Genomic DNA, 24,883 nt, shown 5'->3' with positions numbered 1-24,883 from the left:
CAATGAGATTGAATGATTCAGAAACTGCATTGGATAAAATGCAAACTGCAATATAGAAAACACAAACTGCAATGCACTGTATACAGATTTCAATTACCTTCTCAACAGTGTCTTCCTCTTCCCTGGTAGTTTTTCGCTTTTTAGGAGTTTTAAAAATACCCTGTACAATGAGAATGATTTAGCATGGATTCACATTCAAGATACATTAAAACAGAACATGCGATAAATTGCACACCTCGATGTCATTCAAGTCCTTTATTTGGTTGAATCTTGTGTGGAGTTCCACAAGACTCCATTTAAGAATGGCAGGAGTTTCTTTCTCCTTGCCAAGGATTGGTTGTGTGATGTTTGTCCTCTCACACAGAGAAACTGCACAGTTCAAAAACAAGATATATCAGAAATTAGGTTGGAAACTGCATAGGATAAAACAGAAACTGCGTTGCAGTTTCCATTTCTGCATTGCAGTAAATGGAAACTGCATTGCACTAAATGGAAACTGCATTGCCTAAAACTCAAAATGCATTGCATAAGCCACTGTTTACTTACCAATATTAGGATAGTGCAACCCGAAACAGCTCCTATAGAGGCTTCTCCTCCCTTCTTTGCTTTTGCGGTCAAGGATTCATTCATTTAGGCTGAAACAGCTCTTGCCCACGAATAGCTTGAAAGTGTGTCTAGATTCACACAGTGCTCAAATAATTTCCAATGCAAAGTAGATGAAGAGTTGGCAAAAAGGAATGTCATGCACAGCAGAATCAACATTAGGCTGACCACCTCCTTGTCGTAATCAACTTCTTCTTCTTCTTCTTCTTCAGCTTCTTTCTTTTCTTTTCCTTTGTTCGTTTTTTTCTTTTGCTTTGTCTTTGCCTTTTCTTTCTTCGGTTGGTTTGCCAAGGCCATTGTCTTTTGTAATTCTGCTTCTACCTGGTTTTTTGAAGGTTTTCCCTTTTCTCCAAAGTGTCTTGTTCTGAAGGTAGCAGTGTACCTATCATTGACAAGTTTGACAGATTTGCCTTCATTTGGCAGTCCTAGAATCTGAGTCACTGCATTGCTTGTGATTTGGAATGATTTGGTTCCAAATTTGAAGGACTTTGTATCCGGATCAAATTTCTTGAGCAGCTGTGCTAAGTCAATGTCCGACTTATTCATGTTATTCATGTCAATTCTCTGGCGGTAAAACAGCTCGATCAAGTTCCAGAAAGGGGTTTTCTTGAGAAGCTTCTTCTGCCTTTCATTGAGCTTGTCCTTTATGTCTCTAATGATGCTGTTGAAAGCATAGGCATTGCACCGAAATTGGACATAGTCCGGGTGCTTTGCTTTCCGATCATAGTTTGGCTTTGGCTTTGTTTTGATCCTTTGAGCCATCATTTTGATTCTGCGCTTTGGTTGGTTTTCAGCTTCATTCTTTTGTGGTGACATTTCTTGTTCCATTTTTTGATATGCACTGCAGTTTTTGTGGTCAAAATCTGCAACAAACAACCAGAAACTGCTGCTCAAAATTTGATGTGAAAAGAAACCAAAAGGCAAAAACAGTACTGAAACGAATATCAAAACACATTTAAATTCATGAGCAGTTATAACATTCCCATAAATCCTAGCAAAAAGCACTCTGAAATTGAGTTATGGAACCAGAAACTGCAATGCAGTTTCTGGTCAAAATCGAAGACAAACAACCAGAAACCAAAAGGCAAGAACAGTAGCTAAAACGAATATCAAAACACATTTAAATTCATGAGCAGTTATAACATTCCCATAAACCCTAGCAAAAAGCACTCTGAAATTGAATTATGGAACCAGAAACTGCACTGCAGTTTCTGGTCAAAATCTGCTACAAATAACCAGAAAACAAAAGGCAAGAACAGTAGCTAAAACTATTATCAAAACACATTTAACTTCATGAGCAGTTATAACATTCCTATAAATCCTAGCAAAAAGCACTCTGAAATTGAATTATGGAACCAGAAACCAAAAGGCAAAGTACTAAAACTAATATCAAAACACATTTAACTTCATGAGCAGTTATAACATTCCCATAAACCAGCAAAAAGCACTCTGAAATTGAATTATGGAACCAGAAACTGCACTGCAGTTTCTGGTCAAAATCTGCTACAAATAACCAGAAACCAAAAGGCAAAAATAGTAGCAAAAACGAATATCAAAACACATTTAACTTCATGAGCAGTTATAACATTCCCATAAACCAGCAAAAAGCACTCTGAAATCTGCTACAAATAACCAGAAACCAAAAGGCAAAAGCAGTAGCAAAAACGAATATCAAAACACATTTAACTTCATGAGCAGTTATCACATTCCCATAAACCCTAGCAAAAAGCACTCTGAAATCGAAGACAAACAACCAAAAAACAAAAGGAAGAAACGGTAGCAAAAACGAATATCAAAACACATTTAAATTCATGAGCAGTTATAACATTCCCATAAACCCTAGCAAAAAGCACTCTGAAATTGAATTTTGGAACCAGAAACTGCAATGCAGTTTCTGGTCAAAATCGAAGACAAACAACCAGAAAACAAAAGGAAGAAACAGTACTGAAACCTTCGTCGGTGTAAAACCTAAAATCGAAGAGAGTACTGATTCATTTTCTTACGGTTTAGCTTCGGTCGTCGTTGGTGGTCTTTGCTCGTCGTCGGTGGTCGTTGCTCGTCGTCGTTGCTCGTCGTCGCCGTCGCCGTTCTCGTTGTCTTCGTTTCTGCTCGTCGGTTGCGTTTTTGGAGTGAGATATGAAAGGTCGTGCGAAACCAGTTTTTGAAGTGATTAAATTTGAGTAGTGTCGTTTTGTGTTGTGTTTTGTGGGAATGTTATGTCGTTTTGACAGTTTTAAGTTTTGGTTTATAATTAAATAAACTGTATTTGACAGTTAAGCACAATGGCACATGTAGTAATTTTAGGGTTGTTGGATGTCCTTTTGGTAAAATTAGGTGGCTTTGGTTTTATATTAATTAAGCAAAATTCAGTATCTTTCTTCCAAATTAGTTAAGTTTTTTATGGGTTAAAACTAAAGATCATCAGGTTTTGATCACACATGTTCTGTACCTACTTAAAAAAAAAAAAACAGTGTGCCCAATGAAAATCTACAGTTCAAAGGAAATTAACCACATTACTTACGAGTCATCCATTTGTTGTGAAAGCTTGAATCACATTGCCGACGTAGAAAAGTAAAAATGGCTGATGCTAAGGGCTCACCTCCACTAAATATCTTCGTTAGGAATGAAAAAAAAAAATATATTCTACGAAATGGATTGTAGGGTTTTCTTGTGCGGTGTTGACCTCAAATTTATATAGGCAATCTTCTAGATGGAAGTTGAAAAAAGTTGCTCTGGAGGTTGTCTTTTTGCGAAGGAAAGGTGTTTATGTTTGTAAAATTCAAATTTTTGGAACGTGATTGATGTCATATTGGCCATGTCTAGTTGGCTGAACTGTGGGTATAATGTTTTGAACCAACACATGCATGTTGTTGGAAATTAAACCACTCTCACCACTAGATAGAAAAGCTGTGTACTTTGAATGAGTAATGCTACATTTATTATATTTTTATCCCATATATTATATGTCATATCAATTAAATCAATGAAGTGTATTTTAATAAAATAATAATAATAATTAACAGTGTTTTTTAAAGTAAATCATATAAAAATAATGTTAAATAAATTTAATTGATGTGGTTGTCCACCTCATTTCTCACATAAGGTGATATGGGAATGTGATATACAAATATGGTAAGAGTAGCGTTATTCATTTTGCTTCAGTGGTGATCAATCAAGGTCTTAAATATCAAAAGTTTAGGAAATATTGATATAGGTAAAAATTAGATAAATTGTGAACAAAACATAGAAATTTTTAATGAAACCAAGGAAGAGAAGCCTCTCTGTACCCTATGCTTGTTTGTCAAATCTTCATTTTTTCCGTCAATTATTACTATTGCATCTGTACTTGACAATTGGACATTTTGAGTTAAGATACTGCAAATCGTAAGTAATATTAGAAATTTAACCATTCCTTATTTTGTTTAGATTTTAATAATAAAAGTTAGAAGTACTTTATAACCTTGGAAATTTGGATTAACTAGAGTAAACCCCCAAATTATGGGTGCAATTACAAATTTATAATCAATGTTTATTGACTCGTTTGACCACTACACAAACTTTGCAACACCTTTCAAAAGACATCCTTCGTTGCCCAATCTATTAGTTGATTCGTTAAATGCTGATGTGGCAAATGTAAATTACATTTTTTATGCTGATGTGGCAAAAAAATAATTTAAAAGTATTTTTTTAAAAAAAATTAAAAACTAACCCACAACCCCCATAAATGGCCAGCCGCTTTCACCAACGCACCCACGGCGATTAGTTCTCTATCCCCATTCGAAACATCCACGACAACCACCACCCTCATCCTAGCCACCACACGACCATACCTACCAACTTCCCCCACCCTCATGCCCAGCATCCTATCGTAACTCTCAATCTTTGTCTCTGTGAGATAAAAGTCACAAAACCTAAAGTCATCCCTTTCTTCTTTGCTGACTCCTTGCAATTCAGAGAGATGTTAGAAATGTGTTCTAAGAGCCAATACATTTAATGTAATCTCCTTAGAATACATTTTGTATATGATAAACAAATGGCAAGTTTATTTTGTTATCTTTTGTATCGTGTAAAAAATAAATGTCCAAGGTATGCTAAATAAGAGATAAAGTAATCTAAAGAAGATTAGATTTGGTAGACCTTTAATCTCTAACTGTAGTATCCCAAATGTTCCTAATCAAAGGATTATCAAATGGGCACTGATAAACCATCAAGATTAGCACATACTATGTATGCTCAATTAGGAGGACAGTTAGTCTCAAACCATTTGTGAAGATGACACTAATATAAGTATGTGGTGCTCATTGGTGAATGATATGAGCACACTGAACGCGGTCAACCGAAATTCTCGTATGGAGTTTCATATACATGTCAAATGAGAACTCATAGTTGCAATAATACAAATTAGTCCTTAGACCTGAGGCATCATGGTTGTCTTGTGATGCGTTATTGATCTTTGATAGCTCGCACAGGCGAGTCGTAAAAGATTTTCCTTATGTGTTATTGGGATCTCTTAATTCATTATGGGGGCATATAAATGTACAATAAGGAATCTCAATCTTTGATAAAGGAGCATGTTTCAAGATATGATTCAATGAATCTTCGTCCGAAGTACTTGAGCATGATTTAGAAAGTGGTTCTTAATCATGTTTTATTGAATCAGATGAGGTTAATCATATGAGGGGTTTGACATAATCAATTTGTACCCTAATAATATGATTTGAAACATTGTATTAGATAAGGACCGTATTGCATTACAATTCCAATTGAATAGGTTCTTCAACTATTCTGGTTAGCTTGGGTAGCCTTGATATATTGCTAGATGTCACTCTTGGCTTGTGGAAGTCTTAGGATTAATTGTGATCGATCCATATAAAGGAAGAATTAAAAAGGGGGTTTTAATTCTAGTTGATTAAAAAGAGTTCTAATATTTTTCCATTGCCTTGCTAATTAGAACCTAATGGATCGCACACTTTAAATGGTTAACTATGAGAAAAATATATGAAATTGTGGAAATGAATTTGATTGATTTGATGCGGATGATTTACTATGTGTAAAAGTGTATTTGGGCATCGGTAAGAGTTAACGAGAAGCCCAAATGGTTGGGTAACAAGCCCAATGGCTTAAGACCCCTAAATACTATGATTTAAGTGTCCTAAGACCCAAAATTAGAAGCCTAGTGGGGTTTGGCCAAAAATGTATAAGTAAGTGTATGGAAGTTATCTCCACAAGCTTATGAACACATAAACACAATCCAACATCAACCAAATAGGTTTGGGAGATCAAAGAGAGATAAAATAGAGTTTTCAAGAGTGAAACATTTTCATCTTTCAAGGGGTTTAGATTGAAACCAAGTCTTGGGGATCTTGCACTAGCGTCTTTGAATTCCCAAGATTCTTCCCTCTCATCTCACGGTTCCATTAGTATGGAGACTTAGAGGCTATATCCGTTGTTGGCTCATAAGGAGGAGAAAGATCCAAGAGGAGATCAACAAAGGAAAGTCATCAAGAGGAGACCAAAACACAACTTGGTTCATATTATAGCTTCAAGGGTAATTACAACATGTCCTTTTCGCTTGTACGTTCATTTTTTGAAAACATATCAATGTTCTTGGCTTAAGATACTTGGAAGAAAGTTAAACAACCACCATTCCGCTAAGATTAATTTGATTAAATGCAAGTTTAACATTCAAATGAACTTCTTAAAAATATTTTGAAACCAACAATTGGTATCAGAGCCACAGGTCATGAACTTGATATGTTTCTAGGGTTGCCCACCAGCAGCAGGCCCGCTTGTCTCCAACAGCAGGCCTGCACCTTCAGCCCTTGCTGTTGCTCCAGCCCTAGCTGCAAGTCTCAACTGTAGCTGCCGTAACCATGACTGCCACCAAACACCACCGGACCGCTGTGCCACCATTACCAAAGTCCGGTAATTATACAAGTTGGTCCCACTAGTTGGACCTCATAACATGAAAAAATCAAAAAAAAAAAAATCCAAGTTGTCCTACCTTGGATTACACGGCAACTCCTCTCCTTGACAAGCAGGACAATCCTCTAAGATCTTTCTCATTAACGGAAAGTAGAGGAAGTAAGTTTGTAATTTAGAAAAATTAGTAAGTCAATGCCCTCCTCCTCCAAGTCACAAAAAGAAGCCCAAATGCAGACGAATAGCCCAACAATTAATTCAAGCCTCCTCCATGCCACCATGCACCATGCGTCATGCAGGAGTTTTGGGGGGGGGGGGGGGGGGGGGCATTTGTGGAAGAAAATATTTGCAAATCCTTGGTCAAACAATTAATCCCATCAATTTGGGGGTTATTTGATTAAATTTGGGATTCTTGCCATAATTGGAGATTGGATTCTAATCAAATCCCTAAGTGATTCAATCTCTCCAAATTAGGAAAAAACAATTCCTTTCCATGTGAGGAATTATTCTTCTAAAACCCTAGCCACCAAGACTCCTATAAATACATGTTTGCCGTCGCCACAAGCTTGCAAAAATTCCCTCTCACAAGCTTGCTATCGCCACTTTCTCCCTCTCTCACATAAGACTCCAGCCTTCACACGGAGCTCCGGCCTCTCAGTTCTCCTCGTGAGAAAAAGACCTCCTACCTTTCAATTATTTCTACATTCTTCTCAGAATCATTTAATTGACTTTGGCATCAAAGGGCCTTTGGCCAACACCCCCCGAGTATGGTCTTTTCACTCTGTATTATTTTGCAGGGAGAAAGAGGAACAAAGGGGAAGAAGGGATCACGAGACGAATATTCTCTTGGGAGGAAAATCACTCCCACAATTGTCATTTTGATGAAAGTGAAGATGACCTAAATGGTTTTCAAGGTGAACATATTGAGTGAGAGATTGATGCATAACAAGAAGATGGTCTTGTAACACAAGAAATTGAGGCATTGAGAAATTATATAGCTGCAAATTTAATGAGTTCATCTACTTAGAAATGTATATGATTGCTTGTTTATGACTAGTTTAATTTTTGTTATGACCATATTATTGCCAATATATTTATTTTTAATGGAATACTTTATTTATTTTAGAATTAAAATAATTTTTAGGGTGCGATGGATACATATTTAATACAAAAAAATATATAAGAGAAAGTGAAAGTGCTTTTCTTTTTACCAAACAATTGAACAGAAAAGTCATTTCAACATATTGCACTTTTTAGTCATTATAGCTCATAGCACTTTCACAAAAAAAAACTTTACCAAACACTCAGAAACTAATTATTGTACAAACAACACTTTTAACAAAAAGTTTACCAAACCCCAAATTGCTTTCTCTCACAGCAAATCTGATAGCAATTATTTTCATAGCACAACAATGCCAAATGGCCCTTAGATGAGTTTTTTGTTATTTTTGAAAGTTTTTATAAAAAATGACATTTGTGAAAATAGGGGTTAAATTATGAGTTTTTATTATTATTTTATTTTATAAAAACTGCATTTAGGAATTGTGCATTTACCAACATTTCATAAATCTGAACCATTTAAATGATCTACTGATTTACACTAAGCCACATTAGCTAAAGGATAAGTTTGTAAATTTCTTTCAAAATTGATGATAACGTGTTCATCCACTCTACTTCTCTACAAGACCTCATGGCCTCTAGCCACGGATGCATCATTCGATTTGTTATTTTGGTTTTCGTATTGTGCTCAGTCCAATTGTTGATTGCATGAGAATGGTAAAGAATTGTGAATGGGGAGTTGTGACTTGAGCACACCGAAATACATGGCTTTTAGATATAGTTATTTACATTGGCACCTTATGAGGTCTGTAGTCTTTTCACAAAATCCCTTCAAATTTTAGAAATTACACTAAAAGCCCCTTAAAATTTCAAATTATTTTCGCAAAATCCCTTTCTTTAATTTCCTATCGAAAAAGTTGATGATTTCATTATAAAAAAAAAACTTTTCAAATTTAAATGAAAAAAATTAACCTCAACGATTAGACCTGGGGTTTATGCACAATCTAATTTGTTAGGTTAACATTGTCATTTGGAGATTTTTGTGTGATGACATCAACAATTTTTAGGTGGAAAACCAACGGGGAAGGGTTTTGAATCTTAAGCAGCGTGAGTTGGAAAACCAGCATGGGGAACTGCGTGCCCTCCTTCTTGCCCAAGGTGTTTCTGCTAACGGTGCCGGCTGCGTGGCAGAAGCAGCAGCTAGATCCTCTCATAAGGCCGCCTCTGTTCTCTTTTAGGTCTGTGACTCTTCATCCCTTCTCACTTTACTCCTCCTTTTTCTCCTTTAGTAGCCTTGTCCTGCACACCAGCCTGTTTTCTTATGACATTTACCGTTACTCGGCCTTGTAGGTTGCGTTTGCTTGGTGCGAGATTGACTGGCTTGACACATTTTAGAATTCCTTTTGAAACTGAAGAATACATTAATCTTTGGCTTGTATAACTTAATTTTACTTCGGCTGTATTTCCTTTGGATGTCCTAGAACTTGTACCATGGAAACTTTGTACTGTAATGTTGCTGTGTTTAAGCTGTTGGAACCTATGTCCCCTTTTTTTTTTTGGATGCTAGAGACACATTGTAATTCCTGTTTGGTATATATATATGCTGCATGGTTGGTGGAATTCTTTGCTTGAGATCTTCTTACAGGTTGGGTACCCTTTTAAAACAAGGTAGATGAAACAAGGTAGATGCTGCCAAAATTTTGGTAGGAACCCCATTCAAACTTCTCGCTACCTCCTTTTTAAAATTAAAAAAAAAAATTACCCCCAAAGGCTCTTGGACGTTGTGGGCATGCTAGTTTCTTTGTAAATGCTCAACTTTGCGTGCTCCATTTTATTTTGCTTAAGCATGAAGCTTGTTAATGATCTGGGATTCATACTAGTGACTTTGCTTGGCATGCTTTCTGCTAAGTAGCGTTGTTGTTGTTTTTTTTATTTTTTATTTTTGCCTAATATTGCTATATATATAAATATAAAATAGGTAAGCAAATACAGTCAGAAAGAAATTCCCAGAGTCAGTTTTCAGTTTCCTCAGATAAATTATATGAATGGAATATAGATGGTCTGTTTGAGCAAGAAATATTAAACAAGTTAACTCATATGTCCATGGTTGCCAATAGTTATGTCACCAATCACAGTTTTAGGCAGTCAGAAATAGTGCCTTTATTAGAAGTTGGTTTCACCGGAATCTTATGTTCTTGGTGGGATAAACGTTTGACAGAAGAATCTAAACGTCAAATAATTCATGCAGTTAAACTTAATGAAGAAGGTCTCCCAATATTTGATGAAAATTTAGGTCAAGGTATAGAAGACGGAGTCAATACTTTGTTATATGCCATAATTGAGCATTTTATTGGAACACCGAGCCATACCACTACTAGAATCCATGATCAACTTAGCAATCTAAGATGCCCAAAATTGTCTGATTTTAGATGGTATAAAGATGTCTTTATTTCCAGAGTCATGCTAAGAGAAGATAGTAACCAAGCTTTTTGGAAAGAAAAATTTATTAATGGCCTTCCAAATTTATTTGCCCATAAAATACGCACAGTTCTTAGTAATGATCAAGGTCACATAGATTATGATAATTTGACTTATGGTAATATTATTAGCACAATTAACCAAGTTGGTATGAAAATGTGTGTTGATATCCAAATAGGTAAGCAAATACAATCAGAAAGAAATTCCGCTAAGTATTAATTAGGAAATTTTTGTGAGCAATATGGTTTAGCATCGATTCCCCCATCTAGTAAAAATTGCCACTACTCACGTAAAAGAAAGTCATTCCGACATAATAATAACAATAATGAGTTTTATAGTCAAAAGAAGTTTCACTCGAAGAAAAAACTGGAAAAGGAGTCACGAGAAAAATAAGCAAAGTAGCTTTAAGAAGAATACCGACAAAAGAAAAGTAAAATGTTACAAATGTCAAAAGTTTGGTCATTATGCTAACGAGTGTAAAATTAAAGATACAATAAAGCAGTTGAAAATCATGAATGAAGATAAAGAAAAATTAATTAAAGTTTTAGAATTAAGAAATTCTAAGTCCAGTGAAAATGAAACCATAGTTACCGACACTGAGTCAGCAGCTTATATGTCTACGGATTCCCAACCTAGTTCACCCAATATCTAGTTAGGTTGTAAAGATAAACGTTGTAATGTCTTAAGTAAGTCAATTAGTGTCCTTACTAAGCAAGAGGAACAGGAAGAATTATTAATTGATTTAATCAGCAAAGTTGAAAACCCATAGTTAAAATTTGAATATCTGAAAAAATTAAGAAAGTCATTAGCCAAGAAGAACCCAGTCAATCAATTCCCCAAAAAATAAGTTTGAATACTACTTTAGAAAAATTCAACAAGAAAAGAAAAGAAGTTACTTTACAAGATCTACAATTAGAAGTAAAACTAATCAAAAAAGAAATTGTAGAGTTAAGACAAATGAGTCATAAGTTGCAAGCTGAGAATTTTGAGATTAAACAAGATTTAGTTAATTTAATAGAAAAAAGAAGTTTTGAGTCTAAAGAAACCCCTACAAATTCCCCTACACATTCAGATGAAGAGCCTTTTTATCATTCCAATAATGAGCAAGCCATTAATTTAATTAAACAAGTAAATTTTAGGAAATGGTATTCTAAAGTCACTTTATTTATTAATAATTTTGAATTAAACACAGTTGCCTTATTTGATTCAGGAGCCGACCTTAATTGTATTAGAGAAGGTTTAGTCCCCACTAAATATTACAAAAAGTCAAAAGAGTCATTAAGCACTGCCTCAGGAAAATCACACCAGTTAAATTATGAAATCCCTAAAGCCCATGTTTGTCAAAACAAAATTTCCATCAAAACCTCATTTGTCTTAGTAAAAAATATTACTGATGAAGTCATTTTAGGATTACCCTTTATTGCCATTTTATATCCTTTCCAGGTAGAATACGATGGAGTCATTTCTACCAATTTAGGTGAAAAGATTAAGTTTGAGTTTTTAACTAAGCCGGAATTGCACAATTTGAAAGCCCTTCAGAAAAGCGCAGTTTTAAAGACAGTTAAAATAATTGAAAGTAAGAATAAACAACTAAATTTTCTTAAAGAAGAAGTTAACTTTAGGAGAATTGAACAACAGCTTAATGATGCGTCTGTCCAGTCACAAATTCAAAAGTTCGAAGACAAATTAAAAATAGAAGTCTGTTCTGAGTTATCTAACACTTTTTGGCATAGGAAGCAACATGTAGTCAGTTTACCCTATGTTAAAAACTTTAGTGAAAAGAATATTCCCACTAAAGCCAGACCGATTCAAATGAATCAAGATATAATGGAATTTTGTAAAACTGAAATTTCCGAATTACTCCAAAAAGGAATAATTAGCAAAAGTAAGTCACCATGGTCTTGTCCTGCTTTTTATGACCAAAAAAATGCTGAGTGAGAACGTGGAGCCCCAAGATTAGTTATTAATTACAAACCTCTTAATACAGTCTTAGAATGGATTAGGTACCCAATACAGACTTAATTAATAGGTTAGGAAATGCAGTTGTCTTCTCTAAGTTTGATTTGAAAAGTGAATTTTGGCAAATTCAAATTAGTAAGTCAAATAGGTATAAAACCGCTTTTGTTATCCCATTCGGTCACTATGAGTGGAATGTTATGCCTTTCGGTATTAAGAATGCACCTAGTGAATTTCAAAATTTAATGAATGAGATATTTAATCAATATAGTCATTTTTTCATAGTTTATATTGATGATGTTTTAATCTTTTCCCAGTCAATACAACAGCATTGGAAGCATTTGCATAAGTTTCTTCATATAGTTAAACAAAATGGTTTAGTTGTCTCTGCTAAGAAGATTAAGTTGTTCCAAACGTATATCCGATTTCTTGGTTTTAATATTTGTCAGTCTCAAATAAGTCCAATTGATCGAGTCATCCAGTTTGCAGAAAAATTCCCTGATTAAATTTTAAACAAGAGTCAACTTCAAAGATTCTTAGGATCTCTTAATTATGTGTCGGATTTCTATCAGAATCAGAGAAAACAATGTAAGCCATTAATTGATCCTCTCCAGAGTGATCCTCCTCCCTGGTCATCTACTCATACAGAAATAGTCAAACAAATCAAGGTCCATGTCAAGACACTTCCCTGTCTTGGTATTCTTTTAGTTGATTCCTTCAAAATAGCCGAAACTGATGCCTTTGAAATTGGTCTCCGTATTCTAAAAAAAAAAATAATAATTCAAGTCAATCTGAGCAAATCGTCCAATTTCATTTTGGAATTTGGACACAGTCACAAAGTAATTATAGTACTATTAAGAAAGAAATATTATCTATAGTATTATGCATTAATAAATTTCTAAGATGATTTATTAAATAAAAATTTTTTAGTCCGAGTTGATTGTAAGTCTGCTAAACATGTATTAGAAAAAGATGTTCAAAATATTGCATCCAAACAGATTTTTGCACAATGGCAAGCAATTTTAAGCATTTTTTTATTTTGATATTGAATATTTGGGAGGAAGTGAGAATTATGTTCCTGATTTTCTTACTCGAGAATTTCTCCAGGAAAAACAATGGCAGATAGAAGAAAAGACAAGCAAAAAGAGCAAGCTAGTCACTTCCAGTCATCCCAGTCATACAGAATACTTCCCCCATCAATGAATACACCCAAATCAGAGTCACCTTCCCAGATCGTCCTTTACCCGTTACCCGGGATGTTCTCCTATTCAGATCAGTAACAAATTTGCCACCTTAGGAGCCACAGTAGGCCAAATCTGTCCTAGTTTAAAGTCAGCCTTAATCTCCAGTCATGATCCATTCCAGGTCAATACTCAGTTTACTCCTCCAGTTGTCTCTTTATTGTTGAGTTTAAATATGATAATATTGCTAATCCAATTACAATCGCAAGGTCATATTTCCCCCCTAATTGCCACTTCATTCCTCAAGCCCCCTATAAGAATTTAAATTATTACAGAGATATTCTTCTTGAGACCCAATCAATTGAAATCAAGCCAATTAAAGATCGAAATATTCCAACTATTACCCTTTATCCACTCCCTATACATCCATCGAATTCTCAGTTAAAACGAATGGAGCAAGCACCCTTATGACCTCAAACTTCTTCAGTCAGAAGTCCAATTTAGTTACTATGATTATATTGAAGCCTGGTATTCAATTTTGCTTCATCAAACAGTTGATTTCAATCACTCTTGGTTCATCAATTTTGATAGTAAATTCAAGAGTCCTTTTCCCTTCTGGTTCCTCCACCGGTGGGAAAAACATGGTCCAGTTATTGAGCTTCTTCCCCCTCAAATGCAAGAACTAGTTAATTATTTCACCAATAAGCATAAGTTCAATGAGTCAGAGTTGTTCTTCCCTAATTTACTCCATTTCATTGCTAGATATAAAGTCCCATGGATTCTTAAATGGTTATACCAAGTCAATTGGGATTCTAGATATCTCTCCTACCAATTTTCAATCAAATGGTGGGACAAGTTTAAAATTGAAAGAATTGCTGATTATGTCTATTCAGATTACCCCCTATGAAGCCTCTCGCGTCAGAGAAAAAGGTATCCCCTGCAGTGTCCCATTCTTCTCTCCCAGTCGAGGGAAAATCAAAGTCAGAATTACAAGAAATTGCTAGACAGTTGATGGCTCAAGCCTCCCAAATGAATGATGATGAAGATAATGATGCTAATAGTGATGCTACCCCTAAATCTCAGTCTTCTACTAGCTAGTCTCGGATCCCTCCAAGTCAAAAGAAGCGGTGGAGTGATTATCCTCCTGATAGTCAAGACCCCTATGATTTCAGTCCCTTTGATCTCGGCAAAGATTAGCAGTTTTTAAGACAGTCATCATGAGCCCCGACAAAAGCAAAAGTATTTCAGCACCAGTAAAAGCAGATGCTCTCGCGTGCTTCTACAGTCAAGATTCTAAAAGAAAAAGCAAAAGTTGATTTCAGTCAAAAGTTGTATGATTTCCACAGTAGTTCCCAATAGTCAAGTTATCTAGTCTATTTAAGAAGGCTTCGACCTTAGTTATCCTCAGAATGTATAATTTACTTTTCTCAGTTTTATAAGTTCTCTCAAGACTACTACCCTGATGAACTCTTGTACTTTCTGAGGGATCAAAATCTCTTCAGTCAAGATTTCTTGTAAGTTTACATTTCTCATAGTTATCAAAGTTATTTTCAATAAAATCTATGTTTCAAAGTCATATTTATGTTCAATCTATTTTCATCTATTCATTAATTTCATTCATGCATAAGCTCCGCCTATTTATTACTTGAGTGCCTATACCTATTTCTGCTTATATTCTATCTCCTCTGGATATATATACACAGGAGTTTGGGATGCAAAAAGATAAATTTCCAGAGACAATTGTTTTTTCTTCTCAAAACACTCCTTCATTTTCATTTCAAATCCCATGGTACCATGATGGTACATCTTACAAAAGTTTCCTAGAGCAAAAGGCAGAATATAGAAGGAGACCATATTTAAAAAGGAAATGCGATAACACAAAAGGTAAGATACGATGTCTACTTAGCAGTAGTAAGGCTTGAGCCACTTTCCATTGATGGGATTCGTTAGCATGCCTTCCTTGACGGAGATCAAGCGATAATAGCTACTGCTATGTACTTCCTTGACTGTAAACAGGCCTTCCCATTGCGGAGCAAACTTGGAAGGTTCCGACACTTGTCTTCTCACATGCTCGACAACTTTTAGCACATGATCTCCTCGTCTGAAGGTTTGAGGCTTGACGGTCCTGTTATATGCTTGGGCAACAGTTTTGTGGTAAAGTGCCATTTTTCTTTCGGCTTATACTCTTTTTTCGTCCATGGCTTCGAGGTCTAATAAGCGCCATCCCATTCAAGATCATTGACAGCCGATACTCTGGCCGTGGGAATGGTGATTTCCACAAGTGAGATGGCATCAGACCCATACACAAGCGAATAAGGTGAAAAACATGTAGCACTTCTTGGAAAGGTGCAGTAAGCCCACAAGGCATCTGGCAAATGAACACTCCAACCACCTTCGTACTCATATACTATTTTGCTCAAAATCCTCAGTATGGTTTTGTTTGTAGCCTCCGCTTGATCGTTTCCCTGTGGGTAATAGGGTATGGAGCGGCGATGCTTGATACCGTAGCCGCTAAGTGTTGAGCTCACTTGCTTGTTAACAAAAGGCGTGCCATTATCAGTAACCATTTTGTACGGGATTCCAAACCTGCACACAATGTATTCTCAAATAAATTTTGAGATAGCAGCTCTTGTGGCCTTTCAAAGAGGAATTGCCTCAACCCACTTTGTGAAATATTCCGTGGCAGTGAGAATCCATATGTAACCATCAGAAGGGGGATGGATTGTCCTAATTAAGTCAAGCCCCCAAGTATGAAAAGGCCAAGGAGTGCGCATGTCCTGCAAAAACGTAGGAGGTTTGTGACTTAAATTGGCATGAATTTGGCACATGTGGCATCTTTTGACAAAGTCATGTGCATCTTTCTTCATGGTAGGCTAGTAATACCCAAAACTTCATAGCTGTCGGTGAAGCCTCTTCATTCCCTAGTGCTCTCCACACTCTCCAGCGTGTATTTCCTGCATGACTTGATGTGCCCCTGATTCTCCCAAGCATTTTAGTGGCTCACCACTGAACCCTTTTCGGTAAAGAGTCGACCCATCCACAAAATACCTATTTACCATCTTTTTAAGCTTGTAGGCAAGTTTGGAGTTGGTTGGTAGAGTCCCCTCAACAAAGAACGCTAAGTATAGAGCCCTCCAATCCTTCTCAAATGAGATGGTGAAAGATTCTTCGGTAGAGGGTATCGTCGAATACGTGGGGCAATTGGACTGAATTTCAGCTGTTTGCTTCTTCATCTCTGGCCAATAATAACCTTTGCGTTGCAGGCGCCGATACAAACTAATCACTGGTTCCAAGCTGCAAGTGGTGTCATGTACCTCTTGCAAACTCCTTTGTGCTTCTGTTACTCCTATACACCGGGTCAAAATGCTCCCCAGGAGACGTCTGTAAAGTTCTTCAAAGATGATTGCATAATCTTTTAGGTCTTTAATGTTACTTCCTTCGCCTAGCTTTTCTTTAACTGGCTTTCTCCAATCATCCTCTACTTCCAGCAGCCCCCCCGGAACATCATTTCGATTATGGGCATACCCTTCTTTATTACGGTGATATTAGGCTGCTCTTGGATAAACGAAAGCTTTGACCCCAACGTAGCCAAAGCATCAACATACGTATTGGTGACCCCTGGAATGTGCTCCATCACGATTTGCTTGAAATAATTAATGAGTCTTTCAGCAGCTGTACGATAGGGGGCCAAGGTTGCCTATTTCACAGCAAAGCTTCCTTGTAATTGACTTAGCACCAGATTCTAATCGCCGATGATCTTCATCCTTTCTGCACCCATTTCTTTTGCTGTAGACAATCCCATGACAAAAGCTTAATACTCCGCCATATTATTTGTGCATGGAAAATCTAGTTTGAATGAAAGGGCTGTAGCTTGCCCTTCGGGGTTAATAAGTACTACGCCTGCTCCTCCCCCATTGGTTGTAGAAGAACCGTCAAAGTAGAGGGTCCATGGTTCCTCCTCTGTAGCAATGGCAACTACTTTCGGGAGCTCTCCCAACACTTCTTTGGATAGGGTAGACCCCTTTGCTTCAGGTAATTGGGCTAACATGTCAATCACGGCTTGCCCCTTGATAGCTTTCGGGGTTATACAAGCAATCTCAAACTCAGATAGTTGTAGCAACCAATGTGCAAGGTGTCCTGACAACACTAGTCTTGTGAGTAAATACCTTACAGGATTAGACTTCACTATGAGCTGTAGCTTGTGAGCAAGAAAATAATGTCGCAATCGTTGTGCAGCATAGACAAGGGCAAGGCATAAGAGTTCTGTCTTTGCACTACTACAAAAAAGCAAAAAGACGACGGTAAATCACCGTCGTGTATTTGGTTTTTCAATGGTCGTGGAATCCACCGTCATCTTTTCCCTCATAAACCACGACGCTAAATAACCGTCGTTGTTAAACAATACAACGTCATCAAAAAATACAAAACGACGTCTTTGTACTGCAAAAGATCTAAAAAAAGCAATCGATGATGATAATAGACGACCAATTCTCTAAAAAGACCGTCGTTAAAAAGGGAAAATATGACACATATTAAGAGAACAAGGCCGCAAGATAGACATACAACGACGACAATAAAAATACGCCGACGTTAAATATAATTTTCACGACAATAAAAAATATGACGTCTTTAAATACATTAGAAGACGACGTTATTGATACCTACTACGTCGCACATATAAACACAACCGTCGTACAATTAATTTTCCACTTCGATTTTTTGATAAAAGATGACGTGGAAATAGTTGTCAGTGTCATTATTTACGACGTATGTGTTTCTATAGTAGACGTTGAAAAACTAAACAACGTCAGTTACAAATATATGAGAGTCGTATTAAAAAATTTATACGTCCTATTTTCAGAAACAAACAACGACCATAAATATTAGACGTTGTTAAATACAACAACGTCGGAAAACAATAAAAACAGACGTGTTTAGTCTGCTAAAGTTCTACAACGTCTCTTATTTACAAAAAACCGTCGTGAAATAAATTTTCCACTTCGATTTTATCTAAAAAAGATGACGTGGAAATAGTTGTCAGTGTCATTATTTACGACGTATACATTTATATAGTCGACGTTGTATTTATATGTATTCATTACTCACGACGCACTTAATAATATAGACGACGTTGAACGTCTAAACAACGTCGGTTCCAAATAAATGAGAGCCGTATTACAGAACATATAGACGGCGTAGATTATGATGGGAGCCGTATTACAAATAACGTCGTTTAATTGTTATTAGACGGCGGTTATAATGAATTTCCGTCGGAATTAATTTCGTTCCTCTTCGTTTATAAAAGAACTTGCGACGTGGAAAATGTATGATGACGTCGTATTTTTTAACGTTCAGATTACATATCTCGTTTTTTAGACGTCGGTATTATGGGATTGGAGTCGTGTTATTTTGAATTACATGGCGGTTCTTTATCCTTCACCGACGTGATATCCTGAATAATTGCTTCACAATAGCGTCGTGGTTCTTCATTGTTACGTTGCTTTAAGACGTCGGTAAATATGCTGAATAACTGATTCACAATAACGTCGTGTTTTATTTGAACGTAGAAAGTGAAGAAATCACATTACAATATATTACAAAATTAATGTCATACACTGCCAATTACATAAGCATCATTCAATCCATATATCTTCACACCCATCTCGAATATTTTGACCACCTAACTCACCTACCAGTTCATCAAATGTGTCAACATTTGGCATCCCTCTAGTAAATGGCTCACACTCAATTATCACATCACCTAATACTTCATCACCAATAACATCATTATATTCTCTACTAGGCATTGATAACACTACCGACCAACCACGATGCATCAGGTCGTCAACAAAAAATATTTGTTTGACTTGAGAAGCCAAAACAAATTGGTCATTCCTATGTCCAATTTTACTCAAATCTACAAGGGTAAATCCAAGTTCGTCGACTACAAGACCAGAACTATCTATCCAATCACACCTAAAGACTGGGATTGTAAACTTTTGGTAGTCAAGGTCCCAAATTTCTTGAATGACACCATAGAAACCCATATTTGAGAGAATTGGGTTTTTATCCTTGGCACTAGCAACTTGCATGGTATGTGCAAGTAAATAAACTCCACTATTTTGAGTTGTCCGCACATCATCTTGTGCCTTGATATTGAATTTAATACCTTTAATAAGATAGCTCCTATATAATGGCACTGACATGTTTGGACCAGCTGCTAGCCACCTTAAATTTTCTGATACGCCATGATTGTCTTCCTCAACTTCACTTTGAACCTGCAAATTAATCATATCTTAATTCATCCTAACATATAAATAAGAAGAAAATTAAAAGAGAAATACGTTATTCAACAACATATACCTTGAAGCGTAGCCATTGAATGAAAGTGCTATTGTGCTTATCCTGCAGCCACTTTGTTCTCTTTCTAAATTTTGGATAAGCAGTCTTGATGTGGATCATATGTTGCCTACATGACACGAAAAATTCAAGCATTACGGTCCCAAATATATAAGATAAACATAAGAAATAATTTTAAATGGAAACTTAAAGAATAAAACTCATACGTACTCGATATAAGGTAGGACTTCCTCCGTATTCTCCAAGACATATAGATGTGCTTGATTCAACAGGTCCTGATCAACTACGCTCACTGTGCAACCTGATAATGGCTTTGAAACTCCCATCTTTTGGCTTGAAGGCACTCCAACTGTACTAACATCAGATAAATGCTGAGTACAAAACTCTACCGCTTCTTCAGCTATATACCGCTCAGCAATGCAACCTTCGGGACGAGTACGATTCTGAACATACCCCTTCAGCACTTTCATATATCTTTCAAACGGATACATCCACCTAAAATATACTGGCCCACATAGACGAACTTCTCTGACAAGATGTACTACTAGATGAACCATGATATCAAAGAATGAAGGGGGAAAGTACTTCTCAAGCAAACACAGAGTAACTACTACATCTTCTTCCAACTTATCTAGCTTGGAAACATCAACAGTCTTTGCACATATAGCATTGAAGAAGAAGCACAAACGAGTTATTGCATACCTTGCAGGCTTCTCCAAAACAGAACGAATTGCCACAGGGAGCAATTGTTGCATTAAGGTATGACAATCATGTGATTTAAGGCCAAGAAGTCTTGAATCTTGTACAGATACAAGATTTTTAATATTTGAAGAATAACCTTCAGGGACCTTCATACCATAGAAAGAATTGCAAACCTCTCTCTTCTCTGCTCTTGACAAATTCCAAGGCCCAGGAGGCAAACGAGTACGTCTTTCTCCATACTCGGGTTGCAAATCAGTTTTGACCCCCATGTTCAATAAATCTAATCGAGCAGCAATCCCATCTTTATTTTTTCCAGGGATCTCCAGCAATGTACCAATGATACTATCGCAAACATTCTTCTCAATGTGCATAACATCTAGGGCATGCCTCACAGGAAGGTATTTCCAATACTCGAGATCAAAGAATATTGATTTCTTCTTCCAACAAACTCTGTCACCATTTTCAACCATATGCAGCACTTCTTCTCCGGTTAATGGCTCTGGAGGTATGCCATATTCAGGTTTCCCATTAAAAGCTGCACGTTGCCTCCTATATGGATGATTGATTGGTAACCATTTTCTATGCCCAATGTAACAAATTTTGTGGCCATTTTTCAACCTGTGACTAGGTGTATCATCGCCGCATATTGGACAAGCTTTATATCCTTTAACAACACAACCAGATAAGTTTCCATAGGCGGGGAAATCATTAATTGTCCACATTAATGCAGCTCTGAGTGTAAAGTATTCTCCATTATGTGCATCATACACTCCTCTAATCCCAACCCACAAGGATTTTAAATCATCAATCAAAGGCTCCAAGTAGACGTCTATATCATTTCCGGGTTGTTTAGGACCGGAAATCAATAAGGTTAACATCATGAACTTTCGTTTCATGCACAGCCATGGAGGGAGATTATATGTAACTAAGATAACCGGCCAACAACTATATCTGCTACTTAGAGAACTGTGGGGATTGAATCCATCAGATGAAAGAGCCAATCTCAAGTTTCTCGGCTCATTACCAAACTCAGGCCATTTATCATCAAGAAGTTTCCAAGACGGGGAATCCGCCGGATGAGACATCTGACCGTCAATTGATTTTCTAGCAACATGCCACCAAGTCAAACTCTTAGCTGTCTCATGTGATTGAAACATCCTTTTAAACCTTGGAATTGGGGGAAAATACCACACCACCTTCGCTGGCACACCCTCTTTCAAGATTGCATCTTTGCCTTCCTTCCACCTTGAGATACCACAAGTAGGACAATTAGTTGAATCCTCATACTCCTTCCTATACAAGATGCAATCATTGGGGCATGCGTGCATTTTCTCATAACTCAGCCCCAATGCACACAAAGTCTTTTTAGCCTCATACATGGAGGTTGGTATTGTATTTCCTTCTGGAAGCAAATCGCCTTGAAGTATCAATAATTCTGTAAAACAGACATCACTCATCCCATGTTTTGCCTTCAAATTATACAACTTCACTAATGCCGATAACTTCGTGTACTTTCTACAACCAGGGTACACTGGTTGATCTCCATCCCCAATCACATTGGCAAACTCATACGGATCCAAACCAAAATCACCAAAATCATTATCATCCATATCAATTTCTTCAGACACAAAACTGTACCTACTATGGCCATCATCTTCTTCAACATTTCTGCTAGCATTAGTAGTTGCTTCCCAAGGTTCTCCGTGAAATGTCCAATTCTTATAGCTTTGGTCAATTCCATTAAAGTATAAGTGATCCCTTATAATTCCAACCCCAAACAACTTCAAATTAACACATTTAACACATGGACAACGGATATGTGTTGTAGTTAGAAGATTTTCTACAGCAAAGTTCAAAAATGCTTCCACCCCAAACTCATATGTCTTCGATCTTCTATCCGAGTGCATCCATGACTTATCCATCTCCGACACTATAACCTATTATCTATAATAAAGTGAAAATACAGGCAATGACCATCACTATAGCAGATTATACAATGATCTAATCGCAAGTAATAAACAACAGAGACGACGGGTTTTAATCAAAAACAGACGTATTTGGCATATATAGACGACGGATTTTCAACAGACGTCGTCTATTATACGTAATACAAACGACGGTTTATGAAAAAACCGTCGTGTATAAGTAATACAATGACGGTAGTTTAAAAACACCGTCGTGTAATCGTCGTCGTACGCCTTAAAATTCGTCGTGTCTCAGTTTATTTTCAAGAACACAAAACCCATTAAGAACACAACATATATATGAAACCAAGCAAGAAACCAACATATACATGAAACCAAGCATGAAAACAATAAATCCATTCCCAATTCAACATAACATAGGGTGATTAAAAGATACGACAAAATTAAATCCATTCCCAATTCAACATAACAGATAATGTAATCCATGAACCCATTAAACAGAAAATCCATGAACCCATACCTATAAGCATTGGTGCACTTTGCACCTTCTCCAGAGCGGAAAATGACAAGATCAAATAAAGGTGTCCTTTTGCTGGAAATCATTTGGAAGTTGGTGATGTGTCTTTTTGTGTTGATTTCCAGCAAAAGTACACCTTTATTTGATCTTGTCATGAACCCATTAAACAGAAAATCCATGAACCCATACCTATAAGCACATTATTAACAGATCGCAAAGCATATACCTAAAACCCTTTAACAAAACAACCTAATATCATTCAATGAATTTACAAGGGGAAGATAGGGTTTGTACTTACAGGTTGGACGAGCTCACAGATTCGACGAGCCTGGAGAGTGCAACTTTTAATTAGAGCAGAAGTGAGAGAGCGAAATGTTATGTCGCGTGAAATCTGAAATTTTAGGTTTCAGGGATCAAAGTATAAGACTAAGAGCCAAATCTAAAAAAATTTAGGTCGCGCGAAAATTTTTAGAGCGCGCGCGTTATAAAACGTCGAAAGAAAAACCAAGGCGAAAGTTCTACAAGTACCGACGTAAATTTAATATTCCACGACGGAAACTTCATTTTTCGGATTAAGAACGTAAGGCCGTTCATTTTTCGGATTAATTTTAAATTTATTTTGAATTTTTTATATAACGACGACTGAAAAACCACGTCGGTGTTAAGAAATTAAAGACGTTGTAAATTATATAAACCGACTTACATATTAAAATAACGTCGTTTAAAGCGTAAACCATGTCGTATGTTTTACTGTACGACGTAAAATATGTATTCCACGACCCAACCACCGTCGTTAAAAATTAATACACTAAACCCATAAAATTAAATTATACAATTTAAAAAATTAAGTTTATAAAAGGTTTTATGGTTTTAAAGCCTAACATATAACATAGACTACCCAAAAATTATACTTTAAAAATAAACCCCAATAAATAACAACACTAATCTCTAAACCCTAGACTCTAAACCCTAAACCATTAAACTAGAAGTGATTTTATGACTCATCAAAACAATTTTGTTTTGGATGGTCATTTTAAATTTTTGTTATTCAAAATGAATTTTTTCAAGGTTTATGTGGAAGAAAATATATCAATGACTTCATAGGAGTTGACTTTTCAATTTTCTGATTTATTTTATATTTATTTTGAATATTTTGATATAAAAATAATAAAATATTCTTACCATACAACAAACCACGTCGGTGTTAAATAAATTGTAGACGTTGTAAATTGTAATAGACTACTAAGTCGTTAAAATGACGTCGTTAAAATGAGAAACCACGTCGGTGTTAAGAAATTAAAAACGTTGTAAATTATATAAACCGACTTACATATTAAAATGACGTCGTTTAAAGCGTAAACCATGTCGTATGTTTTACTGTACGACGTAAAATATGTATTCCACGACCCAACCACCGTCGTTAAAAATTAATACACTAAACCCATAAAATTAAATTATACAATTTAAAAAATTAAGTTTATAAAAGGTTTTATGGTTTTAAAGCCTAACATATAACATAGACTACCCAAAAATTATACTTTAAAAATAAACCCCAATAAATAACAACCCTAATCTCTAAACCCTAGACTCTAAACCCTAAACCATAAAACTAGAAGTGATTTTATGACTCATCAAAACAATTTTGTTTTGGATGGTCATTTTAAATTTTTGTTATTCAAAATGAATTTTTTCAAGGTTTATGTGGAAGAAAATATATCAATGACTTCATAGGAGTTGACTTTTCAATTTTCTGATTTATTTTATATTTATTTTGAATATTTTGATATAAAAATAATAAAATATTCTTACCATACAACAAACCACGTCGGTGTTAAATAAATTGTAGACGTTGTAAATTGTAATAGACTACTAAGTCGTTAAAATGACGTCGTTAAAATGAGAAACCATGGCGGCTATTTAACTATACGACGTAAAATATATATTTTACGACTTAACCGCAGTCGTTACATAAACGTCGTCGATTATACCCTGAACCCTTAAGAAATTGAAGATATTGTAAACCATTAACGACTCAATTGTTCAAAGAACGTCGTCTAACTATTTTTTTTACGTCGTATTTGTTTAAAACACGCAACAACAAAATACGACGGTTATTGACTTTATTAGGTCGTTGGAAAAGTATTACACGTCGGTTAGGCAATTTGTATGTTTGTTTTTTT

The sequence above is a fragment of the Prunus persica genome, chromosome G3, assembly GCF_000346465.2.
Source record: "Prunus persica cultivar Lovell chromosome G3, Prunus_persica_NCBIv2, whole genome shotgun sequence".
Classification (NCBI taxonomy): Eukaryota; Viridiplantae; Streptophyta; class Magnoliopsida; order Rosales; family Rosaceae; genus Prunus; species Prunus persica.
The sequence above is the reverse complement of the archived record's forward strand: the minus strand, read 5'-3'. Positions refer to the sequence as shown.